The sequence below is a fragment of the Athene cunicularia genome (genome assembly GCF_003259725.1).
Source record: "Athene cunicularia isolate RWA chromosome 1 unlocalized genomic scaffold, athCun1 chr1_part1, whole genome shotgun sequence".
Lineage (NCBI taxonomy): Eukaryota > Metazoa > Chordata > Aves > Strigiformes > Strigidae > Athene > Athene cunicularia.
This window is the reverse complement of record NW_020799091.1, coordinates 119,325,163-119,340,909: the sequence shown is the minus strand read 5'-3', so window position 1 is coordinate 119,340,909 and position 15,747 is coordinate 119,325,163. Positions and strand designations below refer to the sequence as shown.

The 15,747-nt window shown below is 36.4% G+C and overlaps 1 protein-coding gene across 1 annotated transcript in view; it reads right to left on the bottom strand.

Annotated features, from left to right (window-relative positions):
* Positions 1-15,747, bottom strand: part of ABI3BP (ABI family member 3 binding protein) — a 171,848-nt gene that overhangs the window by 74,417 nt on the left and 81,684 nt on the right. The gene's annotated exons all lie outside the window — the stretch shown is intronic.

Genomic DNA, 15,747 nt, shown 5'->3' with positions numbered 1-15,747 from the left:
AATTTTTATGTCATAAAATCTGTGTACATATACGCACATCTAAAACAAGTATAAAATAAAGTTTAAAGAAATCACTGAACTGAAATAGTAAGAAAGATGCTTACTATGCTGGCATAAACAATATAGATTATATAAATGTGTGTATCCATCTCTCTGAGTATAACGAGCTTGAAAGAAAAAAACAAGTAATTTTCTTATTAAGCTTTAGGCATTATCATTATTATTATTAAACCAAACTTACTTCATTTAAGTATATATCCAAATAGCTCTAGTAGCTTTTTGAGAGACAAATGTAAGATCAGAAACACTATCAGGTAAGTTTTGCAGCAGGAAGCACAAGCCGTCTTGGCTCATGTGAAAAAGGGTACTTTGTCTACACTGTTGATCATGACTCAAGCAGAAGACAAGTATGGCAGATACCAAAATATCTGGGCTGAAGAGGATTTCCAAACTTGCTATCAAAACACCAAAAGTGGTTTAACTGAAAAGCTTATGCATTACTATTACCCATAGTAGTTGTTAGCACATGAGGTGTTCTGGAAACTGGAGGCATAGATTTTTCCAGGTCGGCTGAACTTGTAACTGCAGAAAAATGTAAATAACCCTGAGAGAGAGATTCATATTGGTGCAGAAAGAGGGAGGGGGGGGTGAGGGGGAAATCTGAAAAAGTAAGATTGCTTGACAATGCTTTACAAGATTTCCAGCTTGAAATGACCAAAATCTCAAAGTTTTGAAAAAGTCACACATGCCTAACAGACATACCTTGACAGAAACTGTAGGCCCCCTAAAAGCAGACTTATCAACAGGAGTCACGTGATCTGTGCATACGTAACACCAAAAAACCTGTGCTTTTGGTTTCATCTGCATCTGTAGAAAGACCCCTACATACTTATATGCTAACACAGATTTCTGCAATAAGGTATTTCTACTGCCAACGCTTTGCTTGTTTCAGTTTAACAGATGCCAGTATTTTGAGTTACTGGTTTTAATATAGTACACATCATGTAATTTGTCATATATTATACTTTATATAAATGACATAACATAAATTAACTTTTGTGACATACTGAAAAGCCAGAAGGTGAGGCAGAAAATACGAAACTATACTGTTCAAATATTGACTGTCAAGTTTAGGGTAATTTTTCTTCTCGTCTCTCACACTTTCATACCTTTTCTATGAATACAAATGTAATCTTGGAGAGCTGTAACACCAGTAAGAAATGTTCCAATGTAACGAAACGTAACGTAACTTGAAAAAAAATGCTTATTAATGGAGAAAACTGAAAACAACTGTGTGTGGTATGATTAACAAAAAAATTGCCCAGGGTAAAATGTCCCAATCAAGAATATATCTTCATAACTGATAATGACTCCATCTAGTTGTGGTCCCTTATATATGACAGATTAAAACACACCCAAAACAATACTGATTCCTGGTGGGTTTCTATATTTGATCCTATGCCATAGGCTATTATCATGTAGTTAGCACCTAATTACCAAACACTGCAGACAAAATTCTGTTTCAGATAACTCCAAGCAATCAGAACAAACAGCCTGTAACAGTAACATCCTTAAGGCAAAACCAAATCCTAAACTATGAAAGTATCATAAACACAATTTACCAGTCTCTATTTCTGATATTTCTGCAGATGCAGATGTTTGGGACGGGAAAGTAATATGATGAGAGTCCAGTGGAGCTGGAAAACAAAACAAAACAAAAAATTCTTTTTGGCATCATCTAAACCTACAGACTGAAGAGGTTTCAACCCAATACTAAGGAACTAAGGACTTCAGACAGGAGAAAATCTCAAATGCACATGGAATGGATTTTCTAATGCAAATATGTGAAGATACACTGGTGACGCAAATGATGAAGCAGCTTGTTGCAAGAAATAAGAATAAAGACATCGGACAATATGACAGAAAAATAAGAAAAAAGAATATAAAAATAACTAAAGAGGTGAAGGGCAAAGACAGACTTGCATATGCCTTGCGGGACAAGATGTGATATACAACTCAGATTGAAAACACTGTTTAAAAATAGAGGTAACAGAGGAGATAACTAGAATTTCTGATACACAGAAAGCAATTTCTTGCAAGAGAGAGGGTAGAAGGATCCTGAAAGGATCAACATAGGCAAGAATTGCATCACTGGAAAACACACTGAAGTACGTGACACTCAGCTGAGAAAAATACAACATTACTCCAGTGCCACAAAACCAGTTCAGAATCAGTTTCCGTGACTTAGACAGAGACATCAAGAAACACAGCTAGCACATCTGGTAACCAACTGCATCTCAAAGGGAAGGATATGTTAATATGGCTCCATGAACTTTTAACTCACACTCGCCTTCAGGTCTGTAGGTTTACCAGCCTGCTCAGGTACTGCTTTATTGCCTCACAGGCCAAAACATACCGCCAGGTCACAGAACTGGTCTTGTACACCTGCCAGCGTGAGAGAAGCTATCTCTATGAGCATCTCCAACCGTTGCCACCAAGTGCCATATCCAGTGCCTTAAGAAAATATGGCTTTTCACGTACGGTCGTTTCATCTCTGCACTTATGCTTCACATCAACATAGTCTCAAGAGAAAGAACAGTTCGTCTAAATGCACAACAATAACTCTTGGGACATTTCCCATCTTGCATTGTTACCAGATCTGCAAGAAATGTCGTTACCAAATCAGCTCGGCAGCATGGCCAGGCACCAAAGGCTGACGGTGTTTTGAATGTTGAAGAAACATGCCGTGGTTCACCAAAACACGAAGAGAGGCATCGTTCTTAAAACCCCGGCGTGACCTCAAAAGCAGCAGCAGAGCAGAGCACTCCCACTTCCAGGTGATGGCAATGTAACCGTGTGGGCACGTGACAACCGACCACCCTGAAAGTCAGTGGTGAAGCAACCAACGGCTGCGCCCTTGGACCAGGAAACCCCGGTGGGCAGCTGAACTGCAGTGCTGTCCTCCTGTGCCAGTCCAGCCTGCATCTGCCTCTTAAGAACGTTGTCACATTTGACTGTGTCGGAGAAAGGAAGACCTGCTACCAAAACACAGAGAAGCAGAGGAATGGCGGCTGAAGGCAAGGTGCGAGAATACGTTCTCTGAGCAACCTGTCGCTCGGTCCCTGCAGAAAATGCTCGTCAGCCATGGAAAAAGCAAGAGATCAAAGAAAAGAATTGCAGAACAAGTGTGGTGAGTGCTTTGGCAAGCCTTCATACTCTCTGTGGAAGATGACAAGGATGCCAGGTGGCTTTGGGTGGAAGGCGTGATGGGGAGCAAGAGAGAAAGGGAAAATGATCAAGGAGGGGTTTTGCTAGTTACCCATCACAGTTTGCTTGGTTGCCAGAGAGGAAGGAGTGGTAGACTTCAGCCTTGGTCTTCGAGTAGCTAAGATCAAACACAAAAAACCACCTTCAGGTCCTCAGACAGGCTGTTGTCGCGTGGGTGCTATCAAGACAGAGCTATAAACAAGGAGACGTGGCCCTGCTCGGGGCAGGCTTACAAGTCACAGCATCACTCCCCATAGCAGCACAAGGCTATCTTTCAACTGGCATAGGTAGCCCAAGGTAACACAGTAAACCTAGAAGTAGAACCCCAAAAAAGGCAGCAGAAAGCTTACAAATGGAGCAATTTCTAATAAGGAGCCACAAGGGACCAACTGCATCACGAACCCACTTTTCAGGACATCAAAGCACCTGAACAGGCTCACTGCTGCAGAGAAAAGCATTGCCACAGTTAGCAACAGAGGAAGGGAATTACTGGCTATTTACCCATCACAGTCCTCGTGGTTCTCGGCGAAGTAGACAAGGTAGATTCCAGGTCTGGTCTCTGGCTTGCTACGGTCAGACATGGAAATGATCTTGAGATATCCACACAGTCTTGCCACGGCAGTACAAGCAGCACTGGTTCACAACAGCCCAAAGGTCTGTATGTAGGGCAAAACATCCCTTCTCCTGGCAATATCTCAACACTCAGTGACCAAATCAGCAGGCAACCGTCTTGCACTGGTTGCAACTAATGCAATATTCTTAGAAACTCAGTACCTCAATGGCTCTCCACCAGCATAAAGATGGCGAAGTGACCACTTCACCAAAGCACTCCTTACATTTCCTTGAAAATAGCTTGAACTTCAGTGCACAAGTTAGTGAAATGAAAGAGGAAAAAATAATTGATGTCCTGTATGGAATCTGTGAGACAGCTATACCACATCAATAACAACACTAAGAGACAGTAAAATCATGTTTCTGCTGTATTGGAATGTTTCACCTCATAAGGAATTTTCAAAATAATATCTGCATCTAGAAACACATAGGCATTGCATGAGAAATTCTTTATTCCAGCTGTCCCTGCAAAGAGCAATTTTTCAAGTGCCAGAAGTGATGGAAAAAAATCTAAGTTCAAATATCAGAATCATGTCATTAGTATGGCAAGTGTTTTTGCAAGCCCAAGTGCGTTAAGAAACCTAAGTATTGTTCAAAGCAGATGAAAATTATGTCAAGTCATGGCAGGGGAAAAGAAAAAATTAAAATATCATATTTACCCTCCACTGTTCCTTGGCTTGCAAAGTAAGGAGAAGTAGATTTCAGCTTTGGTCTCTGAGTAACTAAGATTAAACCAGGAAACTGCCTTCAGATATTTCAGATGAACAGGTTTTTTTCAAAGCAGTGTCAGTACAGAGTTTTAAATAATTGAAGCCATATTACATTCAGCTTTTTTACATAAATATTTGTATTCATTACAGTATTACTTCATTTTAAAATCAGGGTGGCCTAGCTGAATTAGTGTAGCATATAAACAGTTAACATTTTAGTGAAAGCAGCCTATAGAGCAGAAAATTGAAAAGAGGGATTAAGGAGTTTAACAATTGAGTATCTGACTGACTGACCATATCACTGACACATCTGACATTGCCACTAACCCCCCAAAAATATCAAAAGGTTTTGACTAAATTTTAAAATAATGCTTTTCATATTTAAGGATTGACAAAATGATAGAAATGATGATGGAATCACTGTTTACCCATCACTGTCCTCGTGGCTTCCAAAGAAGGAAAAAATGTGGGCTCCAGGACTGGTCTTGGAAGAGCTAAGATCAGAGATGGAAACTTAACTTAAGATGTTATGGCAGTCTCTCTATGTGTATGAAAGTATCACTTTAATCACATCCAAATAAATCAGTATTTAAATTGTGGTTTCTCAGGTATACTTTTCCTACCAAATAAATCATGCATCAATTTTTTGTCACTCTGTACTACCAAAACACCCCAACTGGCTAAACACTGCTCCTAGTAGACAACAATGGCAGTTGTGATGTTCTAGAGCTGTCTTTTAACTGAAATAAATGACAGATCCCAAAATCCATTTTCTAGCATAAACCAAATATTTTCAAACTATAAAATGAGAACTAGCAAATACATAGCCAGAATTTCAGCCTGATTCAAAGATACTGTCAATTTCTTTAAGTGACCACCTTATATTTAATCTGAAAAACAATTAACTAGCTCTTCACCACCCTTAAAAATCTGAACTCTGGGGCTAAAATAATATATGCCTGGGAAAAAAAGGAAACAATAGCTTCTCTGTAGAAGAATTCATACAGGTGACCTTTATAAAGATTTCCATTAAGAGTTGAGCCAACAAGAAAAACAACCTGTGCTTTCTTAACCAAAAACTATATGAATCTCTAACCTACAGCATCTCCTTAATTTACAGGAGCAGGTTTTTGTCCTGAAGAGGTATTCAAACAGATAAAAGAAGAGTCACATTTATTTTCCAGAAATTTGTGCACAGATATGCAAATGACAATAGTGAAATACAAAGATCTTGATAAAAATCCCTTTACTTGTGTAAGAATATATAAAAAAAAGAGATTGTTTCTGATAAAATCATAGAGCAAATTCTTAACACAAGCAGAAGACAGGTCAAATAGTAGATGCCTCAGAAAATGGAATCAAAATTTTGAAGCTGCCCTCAACACTTGCAAGAACGCATTTTAGGAAAAGTGGGAGAGCACAAATCTGATGGACCAACAAAGAGAACATTTCAAACATGGAATTCTTGTTCTGAAAGAACTCCAATAGACTCCTCCAGACTAAACAAACAAAATCATTCAAAAATGCAATAAATGTTTGTAGGCTTGATTGACAGGGGGAGTGATCAAAAGAGTTTCAGAAATCTCTCCCTTTCATCGATATGTTTGACTACATGCTTCTCTGTGACTCTGGGCTATTTACTGTCCTCTCCATCTTCATTTTGTTTCCTGAAAAAATGGGAATAACAAGAGCTCCACAAATATGTTTTCTAAATTACCTAGCCAATGTTTGCACCTTTACTAGCACTGAGTTGAGGAACTTGTAAACACAGCAGTTAGGTTGGCAAATATAAACCAGAGTACCTACTTGCTAGTGTACAGGGGAATACTATAGAACATTTGCAAATATCTACAGAGGTCTGCAGTAGAAGACAAGGTTCAGAGTATACCAAAAGAAGAAAAGGAGACTGCCTGTGTTCAGTGTTAAATTTGTCCTATAGAGGAAGAAAAATATTAAAGAAACAGGCTTGATTCTTAAGGATACAAGCAGGAGGACAATAAACTTTTTTATCTCCCCAAATAAACATCTCTTTCTTTTTTCTCCTGAATATAGCTGGACTGCTAAGTCTTGAGCTGTTTTTAAAAGACTGAACTTGGGCCCACTGTGCTATCTTTGCCACAATCTTTCATCTCCCTAATCAGAATTTTGTCACTACAGCATAGCTTAAGAGTACTCATTCATGAGACATATACTTGAATATTCTACAGAACAACAGTATTCACAACTTCAACAATTTTTAAACTGTTTTAAACCCAAAGTGAACATGAACAGTCAACAGAAAATAAATCTACAACAAGAATTTCCAACACATCTCACACATACACACCAACATTGTAACTGACCAGGAAGGTGTCTTAAATACCAATAACCACAACTCTTCACTATAGTAATAACAAAGGAAATATAAAATAAAAGCAGTATAACTTCAAGTAATACAGTAGTTATCTGTACCAGGATACTCTGCATATAATGGAGAAATTAGTTTGATTACTAGCCTCACAGTATTTCACAAGCACAGAAGTGCCCAGAACATTATACTGCAAAATTCTACTACATTAAGTAAAATATAATTGCAAATATATTAAAAATCATTAGCAGTTATGGGTAATAGTACAAATCAGTATTGAAAAAGTGAACTAAGAATTTTTAAAAAAATCACAATCCAGCACTGTAAACATCAGACACAGTGCCTTAAAAAAAAAAAGTAGTACCCAATGCAGAATTTTTATCTTGCAGTTGTTCCTATCCCCAAAGTAAAGAAAATTAAACCAACATTTCATCAAAAGCACACTGGGAACTTTTTTGATAGTTCCTCACTGTCAGAAACACTCACTTTGCAAGAAATGTCATTAACAGATTGGATTGATGGTATTTTCGGGACTCCAGATGCTTTAGACATGAATTGTGAAACAACTTGTGTTTCATAAAGAGCTGAAAATAGAATCCGGATTTAAAATGCTGAGGAATATCACTGTTGCTGCAATAGCACAACACACTACCCAGCACAAGTTGTGTTGTTCAAGATGATGTAACAGCAAACACGAACAAGATACTGAATGATTTTAAGTCCTCTCTCTATTATGTGAATAAAGAGAAACATACACAGCCCAACATGATAGCAACAGGATCCAATATCTGAGGCTAGACAGAACTCCTAAGAAACATCTTCTTTTAGACTTTCTGGAGTTTAAATTACACCAATAGAGAAATTAAATTTTTACAAATTGGTATGAAAGACCAGTCCTTTAGCACTTTGTACCAAACATGCTTTCTAGCTGCTGATCAAGAAGTGATTGAAACAAACCCATTCTTTAACAGGCTTGCCATTTAGACGTAGATGCAAAAGTGTTCACAGCAGATAAAAGGAAGCAAGTGGTGACGTGATGAAAACTAAAATGGAATCCCACATTGTTTACCCATCACTGTTTGTCTAGTTTCCAAAAAGAACGAGATGTAGACTTGAGGATGAGTCCCTATGTAGCTAAATTAAGTATGAATGTCGTCTTGAAATAGGCACAAGTGATAACACTGTGGTTTTAAAAGAAAAAAGTAAGTCTAGATTGAAAGTACTGTTTATTACCCGAATAGCCACATTATATTTTGGGGTTGTGTAGCTCCATAAAACACAATAAATGTGAAGTCATTAATCAGTTTTCAAGAAATAAGGAAGAGTTCAAACAGGCTTGAAGAACCTCAGCAAGTAAACATTTGCTAAAACCAACTAATAAGTGACCAACAAAGCAGTATTTTTTAAAAGAGATCATTAAGAGACACACTTCAGGGGAAATAAGAGGTAAGCAAATATTTCACTGCAGTCCTCATTGTGTGGCTGGACTTCCTCACCTTCTTTTAGTTGAAAGATCCTTTTACTCACTCTCTTCTCCCTCACTTCCTCCCCTCCCCAACACACACACACACACACACACACACACACACACAAAACAAACCAAAAACCAGAATTCCTTAGATTATTCCAAGGAAGTCCTTTAAATACAGACAACTGTACAAGCTTACAGTTCCCATCTCATCCCAAGCCTACGCCTAGAATATGTTGATTAAACATTATTATCATATTTAATCACATTTTAAACTCTCCTTCAAATCTAGGACTTATCTTTGCATGGAAATGTTTATGTTGAATTCCAGACTAGATCAGACATGATCATCTTCATTTCCCAAACATAGTAAGCATTGGGAAATTGATCTCTTTGGTTTGAAGAGAGTGCAGTATAACTTTTCTTGTAAGCAAAGCATGTAGAACAAAGAATTGAACTTGAATGTGCTATTATATCAATATATTAAAAAACATTACTGAAGCTTTCTGTTAAGGCACTTGATTGTAATTTAATGCTGCGTATGAAAAATGCATTAATGATAAATACTGATTCATAAGAATTAATAAGAATAGAAGCATAAAGCTTAACTCATCTCCATTTCTTGATTTTAAGAATATTTAGTTTGAATCTGCAAGCTTTGCCATTAACCTGCTATTATAGGCAGCTGGACAGCTACTAAACGTTTCCTGTCAAACACCCATTTAGTACACTTTTTTACTGCAAGGGAGTTCTGGCAACAACTTCCAATAGACTTTGGATGGAATTGTCATTATTGAAAGGAAATGAAATTTTTCTTCACGTAGGGGCAGTAAAACAACCAGAACATTGAGCACTGATAAAACTGTGTTTGTTCAGTGTCATTTTGTAAGGCATTGATAAGTTTTACTTTATTTTCTGAACACAGGAAGTAGAAGAATCCTAAATAAAAAATGTTGGCAAGGAAGAGCACAAAAACTATATACTTCAGAGAACACAAAACCTATATACCTTAGATTATTATATATTACTAAGTGTAATGAATTTAATTGGCAAGCAAATACCATCATCTAACCACTTTAATTTTACTGGAATCTGGTATAACTGGTTTCAAGGGTGTTTGAAAGCATCATATCTACCATAGAAGCACCAGCTCAAGATTAATTTGTTGCAAATATCTTCTTTAATTACGATGTTTGCAGTTTGGTTTAAAAAGTTTTACTCAAGCAATACAGCAATATTTGTGATAAGCATGGTTTTATTTCTATTAGCCTTGGACTTATTCTGTCCCACTTACTGGCAGCAAAATGTCTAATTTGGATAACTGCTTTAAATATATTTATATGAAAGGACTTAACGGTCCATTCTCCACTACTTTGAAGCCTACATATTCATTGCTATTGATCTTATTACTTCTATGGAACTTACTCACTTTGAACTATTAGAATAGTTCCATTCAGGCATTTAAACAAAGTCTATACTAGCTCTCACTCTTACCCATCGGCAGTATTGCAACTTCAAAAGTGACTTCTACTATATGTAATAAGACATGCCAAAGCCTATTATCATCATGTACAGCAATACAAATTTGTAAATATATTAGGAACGTAGACCAAAATTAGAAGAGAGTATTTACTGTTTTAGTGCATCATACAGCATTTCTAAGCTATTCTGGTATATGAGAGAGCAAACTATTTATGACAGTTCTGTAGTTATTCTGATTCACGTTAAACTTAACTTACAAGATACTAAAAGTATGATGAAATCTCTGTGAGAATTTCTACATAAAAATCACATTTTCAAGTATTACCAGGTACAGCCGATGGTATTTCTTGGATGCCAGGTGTTTCATATCTTGAAGAAATGTCCTGCTTTTCATCAAAAGCTGAAAGAAAATCTGGAGTTAAAATGAGAGGTGACTTCAGAGCCACAGTGTTTGGACAGTAGCTGTTGGGCAGTTCAAGACAACACTGATGTGAGATCAAGCAAGATGGCAGCAGCTTTAAAGATCAGCTGTGAAATGAAGTGTTACATAAACGCTGAAGCTGGTATGAAATAAAGTAGAGTCAAATCCATATGTCATGCTTGGTTGAATTCTTCTCACTGGCCTTTTTTTTTTTTTTTTTTTTTTAAGTACCTATTCTTTGAAAGAAAATTGCAACTATCAGAAGAAAATTAAAGGCAACATATGCTACCAGAGGTCTTTTGTAGACTGTTATTTAGTCAGTGTGGTAAATTATTTTTCAGCTTTGATTATACAGAAATGGCCAAGTTAAGAGGGGGGAAAAAAAGGAAAAAAAAAAAAGTAGCATCAAGTAGTCTTCTAAGCAATGTGTATGAATGAATGAGCACTGTCCACAGCCAATGGAAGTGAAGGCAAAGGATGGAAAAGCTAATGGAACTAGATGTTATTTACCCATCACACTCCCTCTGGTTTCCATGGAGGGATGAGATATGAATTTCAGGCCTGGTCCCTGGGTAGCTAAGAGATCAAATATGAAAAAAAACCTTGAAACATTAAGTGAGATCAGTCTTTAGATAAGATCATTTAGGTCTGAAAGGCCTAAAATTATTTTAGATTTCTTGAATACACACTTCTAATTGATATTTGCAGTAGCCTACTGCACTTTTGGTCTTGTGGGGTGCATTGGGCTTTTTTGGATACATAATATCTCATTTTGAGGTATTTACTACAAGGCCAGCTGCCTGCATCTGATTTTAAAATTCTACCCAATAGCAACGACTGACAGCAAACCCCTTCTCCCCTACACTTTAGTTTGGATGTTCCAGATAAGTCTTTCAAATAAGGAGCTGCAAATGCCTAACGTTATTTTGATACAACATGCCTTTACATTAGAAATTAGGCATGAAGTTATGAATCAGGGCTTAATTCAACCTAAAACCACCACTTTATGCATGCAAGTTGGAAAACATATAAATCCAGCATGGAAAAATGTCAGTAGATGACCTCTTTAGGCGAACACACAGAGTAAATTAATAGCTCAATCTACAAGAATCATTTTGTCTGCACACAAAAGCTCACTACTAAACATCAAAGTTAGAAACTTTATCATTTGGTTTATAAACACACCTGATGCAATGTGGGATAAACATTAAATCCAGCTAGCTTGCATTTTTAAAAGTCATGTGGGAATGGTTCACTGCATAACAAAAGCACGTGCTATCAGCCTAAAGCAGTATCACAGAATCAGTGAAACACAGCATAACTGACGTTGGAAGGGGCAGCCAGTATGCTAAATGCTGAAACAAATTCCATCAAATGAACATTCACAGTGTAAACAACTTTTAACAGCACGAAATTGTATAGAATTTTCAGCTTTAGAAAGAAAGAAACCATTGCATTCACAGAGAGAAAGGAAAATTGTCAGTCATGAATATTAACCTAACCACACTATATATGTGTTCTGTAAAACATGAATTGTTGAGAGGCTTTAGAATTTATCCTAAAATCTGAGATAAAAGAGGCTGAAGTTTTCACAACCAAAAGCCAGTAAAATATAATGCTTGTCTGAGAAATCATGATATAGACATTAAGAAAGCATCATAATAATTTACCCAGTACCACCTGAGTCAAATATAACAGGTTGCAAAGGTATTTGAAGAGTTACTGTAAAAAAATACCAAACCAAACAAATACCATGTTCAGCTTGAACCTGTCAAATCACCCTTTATCACAATAAATATTTATGTAATCATAATTTTGAAGCAAAAGTTTTTCGGGAAATTACACTGTACCAATAGAGTACTGTGAGTGACAAAACTACTGTTATTTAACTATTTAGAATAACTATCCACTGGTGGCTGCTGGTACTTATACTGATTTCAGGGAATCTGTTGATACGCGCTTTTGCAAACCCAGAACAGCTGCATTGGGGCAGGGCTCAATATCAATGTAAATCAGTAAATATAGTATAAGTAAATTAATGTTCAACCAAAGTACAAATAAACAATGATAATGAGTCATTTCTGTCTTTAAAACTTCCAGAAAAATTATAATGTAACATGAAATGACATACCAAAAAAGATTTAACTGTAATAATCCACTATTCTGTGTCCTGATAATCCTAAAAGTCTAGTATTTCAACATTGTTATCCCAAATGCAGCAATATACCACCTTCTTCCTGTAATAATATTCACCCCAAGGTAAAGCAAAATAAATTAACAATATAGTCAAAAGTATAAGGACATTTCTTGGGAGAATTCCTAGCACTAATAAAATTGCATCTTCAAGAAATGTCATTACCAGATTTTGTTGATGGCATTTCTGGAATAGCAAAGGTTGTGGATCTTGAAGAAATAGGCTGTGTTTCATCAGAAGCTGAAAAGAGAATCTGAGTTTTAAAAGTTGCATTGGTATCAAAGCCACTAAAATACCACACTATCTACCTGCCAGTTGTTGTTCTGTAAAAGAAAACAATTATATAAATAGAAATCAAGACCGTAAATGGCCTGAGAGTCAGCTGGAGGACGACTGACAGAAAAATAACCAAGCTGATGTCTCCTATGCTATGGATACAACATGAGTCGATCAGAGTGTTATTGTCCTGTCTATTACATTTCCAGGACACAGAATTTGTATCCTCTCAAAGAGCTTTGGTAGAGAAAATTCCAAATAAGTACTAAACCTACATGAAATTGCTTACAGTAATATACAACTATGTTACTCGGTCTGAGAATGCTTTCTCCTTGCCACTAAAAAGAAATAGTTGAAATGAAAGTACTGCACAAGAAACCTGAGAGACACATTTTGTTTAAAGATAATGACTTTGATCTTACTACAATCCATGGCAGTGATGAGAAACTGGAAACTACAATGCAGGAATGTGCTATTTATCTTTCGCTATACATCTGCTTATCAGTTAAGGAAGAGACATTGAGCAAAGCTGGTCTCTGGGAAGCTAACAAAACAGCTAATGAAACAGAAAGAATCTCGAGGTGCTGAGGCAGAAAGTCTTCACACGGGTGGTATCAAAACACTTTCCTGAACGTAGCTAACAATTTCATATTTTACCCAGGGATTGGATTTTCCCTGCAACTGCCACAAATTTACTTAGAAATAAATAGGATTATTGAGAAAGACTCCCCTTTGGTAGAAAATGGCTTAAAAACATCTTTATGCTTTTATGACAATATTTTAATGAAAACACAAATGAAAAAAAAAAAAAATCAGATTCTATGAGATCATTAAGACCACCATTTCCATTAGAAAAATTATGCAGCTGGCATGCAAGAAACATGGTCTGTTTCTAATGGACAGTGGTACATGGAAAAACTGAAGAGTAGGTGCTCTTAGAATCATAGAATCATTTAGGTTGGAAAAGACCTTTAAGATCACTGAGTCCAACCATTCTCTGGATGTTAAGAACACTCATGACTGATTAAAGCTGAAAAACAAGTAATAAGAAATCTAGGTAGGTGGATTCTTTACATCAAGAGAGGAAGGTGTGGTAGTTATGAGAGAACATGCTGCAGAGAGCAGTAAAGTCACACTTTCTTTAAAGTCACAGTGCTACTTTTTTGATTAGCTGCTAAAAGTTTTCCATCTAATGAATTTAGTTTGATTTGACTGAAATGACCTTGGATGAAAGAGTTCTCAACTTTGAAAGGAAACAAAAATATTGCATTCATGCAGAGGCAGCATAACTGTCAGTACCACCCATGGAGTATTAACACAGCTGCATCAAGTTTGTGTTCAGCGTGAATTCTGTAGCAGATAAAAGCTAAGACTTTTCTAAATTTATCTGTGATGAGAAACTAGAAGAACACTGACCAAAGTTTAACAAATAACACTAGAGAAAATGTGTACATATGTTATAATAAACTAATCTCCAGATTACAAAAAAAAAAAGTTAATGATCATTTACCCACTTCATTGCTGTCAGATGTAAACAGGTTTGAAAGGCACTTGAATAGTTACCACAATAGAGAAATATGTCTTTTTCATGTGTAGGATTTTAGATCACAATGCCTCTCACAAACATATTGCTGACAAATTCATTTTTCTGTAGCTGAGTTTACTAAATCGCACTGAATCAATACAGCAACAAATGCAAGAAGTTGTCCATTTAGTACATTTTAGAATTACTACAATGAAAAATCATCAGCACTGAGCTGAAATGCATAACTTGACAAAAAAAAACATAGAGCTGTTTTACACTGAAGACTCTGAGGTCTGATATACCACTGCTTTATACCTTGGGCAGCTACTCATCCCTGCACACAGTGGATAACCCACCAAATCGACTTCAGAGCAATTCATCCACCTGTTCTACTAATTCTACATCAACAAAATAAGAGCACAAAAGTGCAGATGAGTGGAAAACACAGGTCTGAATTAATTTTACATTATTTGAGATTTATGTTCTACTTTAAATGTCCTGACCAGTGAAACACAGCCTTGCTATTCTGGAAGTGTTTTACAGTTCATACCACCCAGCACTTCTGAACTTGTGCAACTAAGGACCAGATCCTTCAGTGAGAGTCTTAATATTGTGTCTGTTCATTTATTAAATGTGGAGCATCCACAGTCCTATGCTTCCATGTAATCTGTGACTGTTAGTTCAACACCTTTTCATCTTTGACACACAAGTACTTATGTAAGTGCATTCAAAAAGATTAATGCTCATTGCCCTTACAATACTGAACACCACTTGTAAACATATCAAGAGATGAAGAAGTAGTTTCCAACAAATTTCTCACTCAGAAGCCAGCACTGTATATGCTTGCCTTGTCTCAGCATAGTATACTGCAGAATCAAGACAACTGATTTTAAATTTGGGCCCCAGAAAGAGAATGATATTTAATATAATATCATTTGCTTAAATCATCCTAGCATGAACAAAAACACAGATGAGAACCTCAAAGCAACTCTCTATATTTTTTTTTTATGGCAACGTTCTGAGAAAAATCTCATGCTCAAATAAAAATGCACATATTTTGCCTAAAAAACTATGTTCTCCATAAATACATGTGGAGAAATAATATACTGTTAGCATAAATAACTGTAAAAATTATTTTTAATACTAAAATGCTGTACTGTAGCAGTCTTTTGAATATTAGAGACTGAATAAAAAAGCTGTAACAGGAAACAAATCTTCAACCAACAAATCTGTTTTAAACGTGCCTACTACCTAAAGAAAAAACATTCCCTCCCCAAAGGATAATTGCTATACTGACAACCCCAAAATCTTCAAAACTCAACAGTTTCCTCTCATCTGCTTAATTCTGTCACACTCTCTCCCCCACAACCCTTCAGTAATATGATATTACCCTGAAACAGCCAGATCATACCAGGATCATATACTTGTAGCTAGTAATGTTGGAC